General features: G+C 46.5%; 1 non-coding gene across 1 annotated transcript; it reads left to right on the top strand.

Annotated features, from left to right (window-relative positions):
• The first annotated feature begins 2,300 nt into the window (after positions 1-2,300).
• Positions 2,301-2,407, top strand: LOC126458769 (U6 spliceosomal RNA). The gene has a single exon (XR_007585732.1). It is a non-coding gene; the product is annotated as a U6 spliceosomal RNA (small nuclear RNA).
• The last annotated feature ends 8,720 nt before the right edge of the window (positions 2,408-11,127 follow it).

Genomic DNA, 11,127 nt, shown 5'->3' with positions numbered 1-11,127 from the left:
GGGCGATCTAACACACTGACTGCCGAGCGGGAAGGCATGCCGGTCCCCGGAACGAATCTGCCCGGCGGATTAGTGTCGAAGTCCGGTGTGGCGGCCAGCCTGTGGGTGATTTTCAAGGCGGTTTTCCATCTGCCTCAGTTACACTATGTCGGCGGTTGCTGCGCAAACACTATCTCCACGTACGCGTACACCGTCATTACTCTACCACGCTAAGTCTGGAGTTACACAAAAAGACTTGATCATTGACTTTCGGGTCAAAGGTGGAAGATTTTCCGAAATGGCTAAGCATGTAAAATGTTCTTTGCCGCTGTCCTTAAAGTATACTGTGCATGGCAAAATGACGCCATGGAGCGTTAACCGAGAAACCTAGTGCAGTTGATCCCGGCTCTGGAGTCTTCATGGCTCCACATCTCTGTCAAGACCAACCAGAACCACACTGACTCTCTTCCTGCACATCTTGCAGCGGTCCGTGTTGCAAAAGATAGTTATTCAGGCTTTTGTCAGGCGATCACTTGAATATGACTGGACGGTTTATTTTGTGTACGATCTGTACACAGCTGTTGGGTCCACTGGGGGCCGAACCGCAGAGTAACACTGGGTTCGGTGTGGGGCGGTGGTGGGGTGAGTGGAATGTCCGCCTGTAGCCATGGTCTGTACTTCCTTCGTGTCTTAATTCATCATGACTGGTGGATCAAAATGGTGCCTGTTCTTTCAGACATATAGCAAAAGAACAGGCACCACATGTGTATGAAACTGTACATAGTAGAAAAAACTGAAGTTAGTTGTGGACTCAAAGTCCAGAAAACTAGAAAATTAAGCTATTACCTAACAAAAGGTAACTACATAATGGTTTTCATTGTTCGTGTAATTGGCCGGCCGGAGTGGCCGTGCGGTTCTAGGCGCTACAGTCTGGAACCGCGTGACCGCTACGATCGCAGGTTCTAATCCTGCCTCGGGCATGGATATGTGTGATGTCCTTAGGTTAGTTAGGTTTAAGTAGTTCTAAGTTCTAGGGGACTGATGACCACAGCAGTTAAGTCCCATAGTGCTCAGAACCATTTGAACCACTTGTTCGTGTAATCTAAATAATGCAACCACTGAAGAGCCGATCATGAAGAATGACGCCAGTGCCGTTTGATGTCCAGTCACGAGTACGGAAAATGTCTTAGTATGGGCCACCACGACCTCCGGCATGGCTCGTGTACCAATTATACTTTCAACGGCCTTTTTTAATCGCGAGACGACGCGTTTGCACACAATATTAGTGTGGCCACAGTAGTAACGCTCTGAACCGTTTCGAGCCGTCTATCTGCTCTTCATGAACGTAAACGCTCAAATAACGTCTTGCAGGCGTGTTGCCGTGCCACAAGGAATGTCACGCTAATCGGTTCCAAATGTTCAGATGTGTGTGAATTCCTAAGGGACCAAACTGTTGAAGCAATTGGTCCCTAGACGTACACACTAGCCTACTTAAACTAACTTACGCCAAGAACAACACACACACACACACACCCATGGGCAGGAGGGGTAATCGGTTCTACGACAACCTTCGTCAAACACCGTACTGCATGAAGTGTCGAATGCATACAGAGCGTTCGTACACAGGCTCTGCTGAAGTTAACACGCCTCGCGCTCTGAATTTCGTTTTATTACCGTTGACCGGGCATTCCGTAGGAGTTGTCGGTTGTTCCGCAGCAATTGATAGTTGTTCCTTTGCAAAAGTCGGTTGTTTCTTCTAAATGGTCAAGCAGCGTAATAATGCGGATGGGCAGGAGGAGTTACTACCCGCACAGAGTTTCATAGAGCATCAGAGTAAGTTCTTGTGCAATCGAGCAGCGAGTCTACTCCCAGTGTAACTAAAGCTTTGGACGTAACAAGGGAGAGGGCGCCTCGTCATGCCGTGGCTCTCCCACGGACGTTATTTACGCTTGTCTCGGCAAGCAAAAGCTCAGATGGTTCAAATGTCTCTGAGAACTATGGGACTTAATATCTGAGGTCATCAGTCCCCTCGAACTTAAAACTACTTAAACCTAACTAACCTAATGACATCACACACATCTATGCCCGAGGCAGGATTCGAACCTGCGATCGTAGCGGTCGCGCGGTTCCAGACTGTAGCGCCTAGAACCGTTCGGTCACCCCGGCCGGCAAGCACAAGTACGTTAAAAGAATATGTGCTTTCGGTGAGACTGTACATACTTTATACTTCAGTATGGGCTATTTCTGCCAGAGGTTCATTTTCAAGTGTACTAAGTGAGCGGTAACTTAGTATAATACCATTTTCCGTAACAGATGTAATTGTACTTGCGTCGGCGGTATGTATTTGAAAACTGCAACGGTACAGAGACGATTAACATGGCACTTGGGCAAGGCTGACACGCAGAATCGTGAAGTACTCTGCTTACGAAAAGAGAGCAAAAAAGTAACTCACACACGTCTGTGCGGTGGGGCTCGATTCGTAGTAGCTGTTCGAATCTCGGGGGTGTCGAAAGTTCTACAGGTGCTATTAATTCTTTTTTGTGAAGGAGAATTTTCTTTTTTTTTACTCTTTCTTTTTCCTGTTCTTTATTCCTTATCTTCAAGGTGCCGACACATTAACTTTCGGATTCTGCAGTTTTAGTGGCAGAGGGTGGTCCGATGCCGTTCCTGCCGCCACGGCTTGCCCCTACCACCTCCCCACCCCACCCCTGGTGACGAAATTTGTTTAGGCTACCCCACCTGTCTGCACCAAGTCTTATCCCATGCAAAAGTGTGCGAACGTTTTTTAAATGTTTGCGTCTAGCGTGAGATATGCTTTAGGTACCAGCCCAGAATTCTCCTAGACGAATGGGGGAACCCGCCTAAAATCGACATTCAGGCTCGCCTGGACACCGGTCCTCCTCGTTAATCCGCCGGGCGAATTCGTCTCCGAGGCTAGCGCGGCCCTTGAAGAGGGTATTTTATTGCTACATTAGAAATTATTTATTTGTTTTTTATGAAAAACCTCACTTATATCGAGACGAGGCTTTAACTTAGTTCAGCAGGAAAAAAAAGTGAATTGCCGAACTTTGGATCCAAAGGTCGTAGGATTTCTATCTGTCACGTATTGCGTCTTTAAGCTGTAACAAGTCTGTCTGCGGCGGCGGTCGGGCGAGACAAACACGCTGCAGCAGAGAACTGCGGCCAAGCCATTCGTTGGCAGCAACTCTACGTAAGAGCCGGGGGAGCACGGGAAAATTTCTGAAGAGTACGATCAAATTTAGCTTGCCACACGGTTGCGCCAAGCCGCGGATAGCCGAAATCGACGAATGGTTCATTGTGAAACTATGTTTACCTTCAGAGGATGTATGTTGTTAACGTGGTCTTCAGTCCAGAGACTGGTTTGATGCAGCTCTCCATGCTACTCTATCCTGTTCAAGGTTCTTCATCTCCCAGTACTTACTGCAACCTACATCATTCTGAATCTGTTTAGTGTATTCATCTCTTGGTCTTCCTCTACGTTTTTACCCTCCAATACTAAATTGGTGATCCCTTGATGCTAGAGGATGTATATGGATTTAAATTTGATTAACTTCAGAATATATGATGACTAACTGAAACCGCCGACAGGTGTTGTTGATATACCTCGATGTGGACAGCTGAAAATGTGTGCCTCGACCGGGACTCGAACCCGGGATCCCTTGCTTACATGGCAGACGCTCTATCCATCTGAGCCACCGACGACACAGATGAATAGCGCGACTGCAGCGACTTATCCCTTGCACGCTTCCCGTGAGACTCATATTCCCAACCGTCCACAATTCTACCTTATAGACATTTGCCCATTCGCTGCAGTCGCGCTATTCATCTGTTTCCTCGGTGGCTCAGATGGATAGAGCCCCTGCCATGTAAGCAGGAGATCCCGGGTTCCAGTCCCGGTCGGGGCACACATTTTCAGCTGTCCACATCGAGGTATATCAACAACACCTGTCGGCAGCTGAGGGTTTCAGTTAGTCATCATTTATTCCAGGGAAAAGCTGCACGGTCGTCAACAGTATTCTGTTCTTTCGAGAACAGTTACTGTCTTCATATATATTCAGAATATATTTTCTACTAAAGGAAACTCAGAACTAAGACACCAACAACTCATTGACAATATTACACGAGAGACTGACTTCATATTTCTCATAGGCAAAATTATCAAGATATCAATATCGGTGGCTGGGTTGGGATTACACATTGTTGGAGCAGGTAAGTGAAGTTCCGGATGAATACATTCAGTTACTACTGGCGGATTAGGGGAGGGTTATCCAAATAACACATCAGAAGTGGACAACGAATACGCACTTATACACACTCTAAAACAGAAACAAAACAAAAAAAGCGGCACCGCGATGGAATTGTCTGAATTGGAGGGAGATCTGTAGATGTGATGCACATGTTCGGGCAAACAAATTATTACAATTTCAGAAAATTTGGATGATTTATTCAAGAGAAATCGCTTCACAAACTGAGCGAGACAATAACGCGTTGGTCCACCTCTGGACCTTGTGCAGGCAGTTATTCGACTTGGTACCGATTGATAGAGTTGTGCGTTGTCATCCTGAGGGATAGCGCACCAAATTCTGTCCAACTGGCACGTTAGGTCGTCAAAATCCTGAAATGGCGAGAGAGCCCTGTCCATAATGCTCCAGACAATCTCAGCTGGCCCGCATCTCGTGGTCGTGCGGTAGCGTTCTCGCTTCCCACGCCTGGGTTCCCGGGTTCGATTCCCGGCGGGGTCAGGGATTTTCTCTGCCTCGTGATGGCTGGGTGTTGTGTGATGTCCTTAGGTTAGTTAGGCTTAAGTAGTTCTAAGTTCTAGGGTACTGATGACCTAAGCTGTTAAGTCCCATGGTGCTCAGAGCCAATCTCAGCTGGGGAGAGGTCCGGCAACCTTGTTAACCAAGATAGAGTATCGCAAGCAGGAAGACATTTAGTAGAAATTCTCGCCATGTGGGGATGGGTATTATCTTGCTGAAATGTAAGCCCAGGGTGTCTTGGCATAAAGGGCAACAAAACGAGGCATAGAATACCGTCAGCGTACTGCTGAGCTTTTAGGGCGCCGCATATGACAACCAGAGGGGTCCTGCAATGACAGGATTTGGCACCCCAGACCAACACTCCCGGTTGTCGGGGCATATGGCGGGCGTCAGTCAGGTTCGTACCCCGCCGCTGTTCGAGGCGTCTATAGACACGTCTTCGACCTGTAATTTCGCTGAATGGAGTAGAAATGTCTCCAGTAATGAGTCCCGGATCGAACTGAGCCACGATGATCACCAGAACTTCCGGAAACTATAGGGGCTGAAGCGGGAATTTTCCTCTACATCCCACAACAAATTCCGAAGTTTTTTCAACCGAAATTGGCAGAGAATCAGATGCATCATTTACTGAACGCCACTCGTACTTCGTGGCAGTGAAGTGATGTGAATATTCCAGTCGGTTGTATGGAATCAGCGCAGTAATGGGAGCCGACAAGGAGACGTGACAGAATGCCAGAAAGGAGCAGCTGAAATTTCCCCTTTTGAATGTAAAGAAATACTGTGCTGGTAAACTCCTACGTTATTTGATACTGAAACAGCTGAGTGAAACTGAATGTACTCAGACAATTTTCTCTTTACTTATTCTGATCATTTCTAAACTGACACACAATATTTTAGCGCAACGCAATCTGACTTTTAATAATCCCTACAAAAGAATAGCCCTGACTAACAATAACCTATCCTTCAGGAATCACTTACCTCATCAAAATCTTCGTTACTCAAACTACTGGAATACAGCGAGCGCCAATACTGCCAGCTAAATAAAAGATTCTAACTACTGAAAGCACTAACTACTGATAGGCATATAGTTAGCAAATGAAAGATTTTGATAGAGAACAAACAATGTATTTACCTTAATAGTGTTCAAAAGTCATACCAAATACAAAAATTCGTGACATCCAGTTTGACAAATTTCCTTTCTCTGACGGATACACGTCCAGATCGTCCGCTCATATTAACATCTCAAAACTCTGGCATCTCTCTCCCCGCATCGACCACTGCTGGCGGTTCACCTCCAACTGTCCAGCGCTACGCGCTGTTCACATGCAACTGCCCAACACAACACTAACGAATAATCCAACAATGAGTCGAACCAGCCACAGACTGCACACAGCGCAGTCAGCGATTTTAATACAGAGCGCTACGTGGGGTCACCAACATAAAAACCTAAACAGCCTACTTACACAGCCCTGTTTGGATGTGTCCATGACCATACTGGGGATAAATTTACCCAGTTTGTTGGTTCATCAACTCAGCTGCTGGACATGTACTACTCATACCCACGTAACACAGCTTAAGAACAATGGCAGAAAAAATATCCTAACCGACAGGGGTGAGTGTCATGCATTGTCATCACAATCACTTTCAAACTCGACAGCAATTGTCTTAACTAATTTCCGAGAGAACATTGCGGTGGGAGCTGCATGCACTGGAGTTGTGGAGTCGAGATCCTCGCAAAAGGCCATTACTCACAAAGGTTCATAAAGCTGCCGTCTCGGAAGGATTAACATTATGAAAAAACGGATCATTCACAAGAACAGAATCGTCTTCATCGTTATTGTGGAATCACTTGAAAACACTGCCACCTTACGCTTCTTTTTAGGTCTAATGATGTCACTGTCACTGGATTCTTCCTCCGTACCATAAAAGCGTTCATTCACATAGTTATCCCGACCTTCATTCTCGCTAGGGACATCTGAATAATCATCGCCAATAACCACCAAAAATGTTACAGATTCGTTGATTTCCTATAGTTTTCTGAACAGGGCTTCTATAAATGTAGGAGTGACTTCAAGACGAAAGTTCAAATGGTTCAAATGGCTCTGAGCACTATGGGATTTAACTTCTGAGGTCATCAGTCCCCTAGAACTTAGAACTACTTAAACCTAACTAACCTAAGGACATCACACCCATCCATCCCCGAGGCAGGATTCGAACCCGCAACCGTAGCAACAGCGCGGTTCCGGACTGAAGCGCCTAGAACCGCTCGGCCACAGCGGCCGGCTAAAATAGATCAGAGCGGATGGCATCAATAGACAACGTTTGGAGAATACGAATTATCTTGAGATCTCTCTGCAGCGGATTGCGCGCAAAACGCGAGGCGGCTTGGTATCCGTCCGAAATGTGTTAAATGGGGCGCATAAAACACAAACTGAAGAGTAGCTCACTGGAGGTGCGTCGTATGCCAACAAGTCGTGATTTTGCCTCTTTTCAAATGATGGAAGACGTCTAGTGCACGGAACAGACCACCCAATGTGCCCCATGTGTGACGGGTGTAGTTCAGTCTGGAGGTGAATGTGTGATGTTATTGGGGTGTTCCTCATGCAATATGATTGGTTCACTCATTCAGATTACCGTGATTATGAGCTGGATGTTCATTTCATCATTCGTGATGACTATTCTGTGGACACTTCCTTCCAAGATAACAACAATCGTCTTCACAGTGTAGGGCAGAGGCTTTACTTTGATCTACGAGAAGGCGTGCAGAAGCCGCGACTGCAGCCCTGTCCAGTCTCCTGACAAACAGAGAGTACCTAAATAAAGCCGGTCGGTGTGGCCGATCGGTTCTAGGCGCTTCAGTCTGGAACCGCGCGACCGCTATGGTCGCAGGTTCGAATCCTGCCTCGGGCATAGATGTGTGTGATGTCCTTAGGTTAGTTAGATTTAAGTAGTTCTAAGTTCTAGGGGACTGATGACCTCAGATGTTAAGTCCTATAGTGCTCAGAGCCATTTGAACCATTTTTGAGTTAAATAAAATTTAATTTACATTTCCGATTGCAGATTCGAATTGCTCGTAAAATTACGGATCTAATCACAATAGTCACATGTTGTCAGATTATTAATTCAAAAGAAGATGAAATTAATTGGTGAATAAATAATGTTAGATAAATTTTCCCTATCAATCAGAGACCACCGTGGGCTTGGCTGAACAGATAACTATTGTCTCGTGGGACGTAGTAGTTTTCCGGAACACTTATTAATTATTCCTAATAATTTACAAGATGGCGAATTTCTGCGCAGGATGCCGAGCCGTTACTTTGAATGTTAAGCCACTGTTACCTCGAGGCGCAATGCAACCAGACCTACCGGCCTTTGTGGGATTGGGTGCCATTTCAAGTCTTTCAACTTCTGAAATGATCGCCAAGCTATCACTGTCTGGAATAAATCGTAACTATCACCCTTGTTAGGTTGATCACGAGGCCAACGGCCTTGCCGCAGAGGTAACATCGGTTTCCATCAGATCACCGAAGTTAAACGCTGTCGGGCTGGGCTAGCACTTGGATGGGTGACCATCCGGTCTGCCGAGCGCTGCTGTTGGCAAGCGGTGTGCATGCAGCCCTTGTGAGGCAGACTGAGGAGCTACTTGATTGAGAAATAGCGGCTCCGGTCTCATAAACGGACATGCGGCCGGGAGAGCGGTGTGCTGACTACACACCCCTCCTTATCCACATCCAGTGACGCCTCTGACCTGAGGATGACACTGCGGCCAGTCGGTGCCTTTGGGCCTTCCAAGGCATGTTCATACAGAGTTTAGTTTTTAGATTGACCACGAGGTCCTGTTTCAGCCGTTGGAGGACTACTACGGTGTGACGTTGACAGAACGTGACGGGAGATGCTTTTTCCACCCCAGTCGGTTGCAGTTTTTGGTCGGAAGCACTTCGTGATAGCACTAGCGCGGGTGTCGCCGCCGGTTTCGTGTCTGTTTGATTGTATTCCATACTTCGTAGCAGTCATGGACAGAGCAGCTCGTGTTAGTAATACCTTTGTTCAGTGATTTAGGACCCAGTCACATTAATGTGACTACCGTCTACAGTTCGACGTTAACGTGTAATAATCACTCAAAGACGGTAGGTGGCAGTACAAGCAGTGGAGAGCACAAGAAGGGTGTCGGCGAACGTGGAAATCAGTGCAGTTGTTGTAATGCGGAAACGGAGCGATTTACCTGACGCCCAAAAAGGCACGATCACTGACTTTCGAGTCAAAGGTGGAAGATTTTCCGAAATGACAACCGTGTAAAATGTTCTCTCCCGCTGTGGTTAAAGTATACTGGGCGTGGAGAAATGACGCCATGGAACGTTAATCGAGAAACCTAGTGCAGCTGGTCAGGGCTCTGGAGTCTTCATGGCTCCACATCTCAGTCAAGACCAACCAGAACCACACTGACTCTCTTCCTGCACGTCTCGCAGCGGTCCGAGCTGCAAAAGATGGTTATTCAGACTTTTGTCAGGCGGTCACATTAATGTGACTGGACGGTTTATTTTGTGTACGATTTGTATACAACTGTAAGGAGAGGTGGGCTACGGAGTGGTGCAGCAACTGTCGTCACAGAAAAGCTGAACAGGAGCGGAAATGAATAGTGAACAAATTAACACAATAAACGGAAAAATTACTTAACTTGTATTTCTCCAGGCATATGAAGACTCATTACAAATAATGCAGCAAGAATGACAGTCCAGCAATATCAATATCAACAAGGTTGGGGCTCGCTGTACTAACTACAAATGATGGTGTCGTATCAAAGAGGCTGCAAGTACAAGTGGGTTGAGTGGCTGCCACTGGCTGTCATATGTAGCTGCCGTAAAGGCCGCTCGTGGTAAGGAACTGCTGGAGGCGTGACTCGGGGTATGCATCACTAGATCCGCCAGATCTCGTGTGACCACCATCGACGTCAGACGGACACATTGCAGTTCCGTTCCCAACTTTGCCGTTGAGTGGTACAGATATGTGATACCACAGTTTACATTCACACTTATTTCGGTCGTGATTTCTTAGTGATTCTTCAGCTAGTATCTTGAATGATAGGCGCGACGAAGTTATTCATGTTCCCACGATAAATTGTTTGTGCTTCCCCTGCCTGGATTTCATTCGACGCAGACCTCTTGGCTGTTAATTACTTCCAGTGTAATTATCAGTCTGCACCAACCCTCTCTCTCAACCTAAAAATGGGCTGGACGACTTAATCATATTTTATTTCATCTACTTTTGTCTCGAGCTGCAGCGAAACGGTTTCATGCCAGGATATTGCTTAAATTGTATGTAAATTAACTGCAAAAACAAAGTAACATGGTTCCTCGCATTTCTCGTGTTTACGGTCAATACATCCGAATTTTTACGAGATTTGTTTTGTTCAAATGGTTCAAATGGCTCTGAGCACTATGGGACTTAACTTCTGTGGTCATCAGTCCCCTAGAACTTAGAACTACTTAAACCTAACTAACCTAAGGACATCACACACATCCATGCCCGAGGCAGGATTCGAACCTGCGACCGTAGCAGTCGCGCGGTTCCGGACTGAGCGCCTTAACCGCGAGACCGCCGCGGCCGGCATTTGTTTTGTCTTTCGGTCTGTAGCATTCTTCTGTTGCCTCATATCAAAAGGTTTTATTTAGCTACCAGAAATATCTGCTAGACAAGAAGGACATTGGAAGGTGACACTAATTATTCCAGCTATTAGGGAATCAGGTACAGATTGTTCCACTAATTCCTCATCCATCCATTTATTGTTGTAGTATCCCCTACAACAGGGCTGGACGTACGGAAAACCTGGTTTAACGAACTCTCACCCCACCCCGACTGTACCACTGTTTCACCCCTTTCTAATTCCTTAGAAAATGTGTGCGCTGTCTGGAACAGTGAGTGAAACATAGCGGTCAGCATCCGAGCAATTTGGAAGCTCTGCAGGGTCGAATAACCAACGAGTGACTGCGGCAGAAAATGCTGTACCTGAAGATGGTCAAATGGCTCTAAGCACTATCGGACTTAACATCTCAGGTCATCAGTCCTCTACACTTAGAACTACTTAAACCTAACTAACCTAAAGGCATCACAAACATCCATGCCCAAGGCAGGATTCGAACTTGCGACCGTAGCAGCAGCGCGGTTCCGGACTGAAGCGCCTAGAACCGCTCGGCCACAGCGGCCGGCGTATCTGAAGAAATTGTGGACTATCTTCCTTGCCGAATTGAAGCCATCACCAAGTCTGTGTGCTGTGTTAAACGGTATTAGCGTGAAGTCTGCTCGGGTGATTAATTTTCGTGTCTGCCGTTCTTACGTAGTGTCGTAATTTTCAATAATGCACTATGACGTA

This window comes from Schistocerca serialis, chromosome 2, assembly GCF_023864345.2.
Source record: "Schistocerca serialis cubense isolate TAMUIC-IGC-003099 chromosome 2, iqSchSeri2.2, whole genome shotgun sequence".
Classification (NCBI taxonomy): Eukaryota; Metazoa; Arthropoda; class Insecta; order Orthoptera; family Acrididae; genus Schistocerca; species Schistocerca serialis.
Note: the sequence above shows the minus strand (reverse complement) of the source record. Positions and strands in the feature narration are given on the sequence as shown.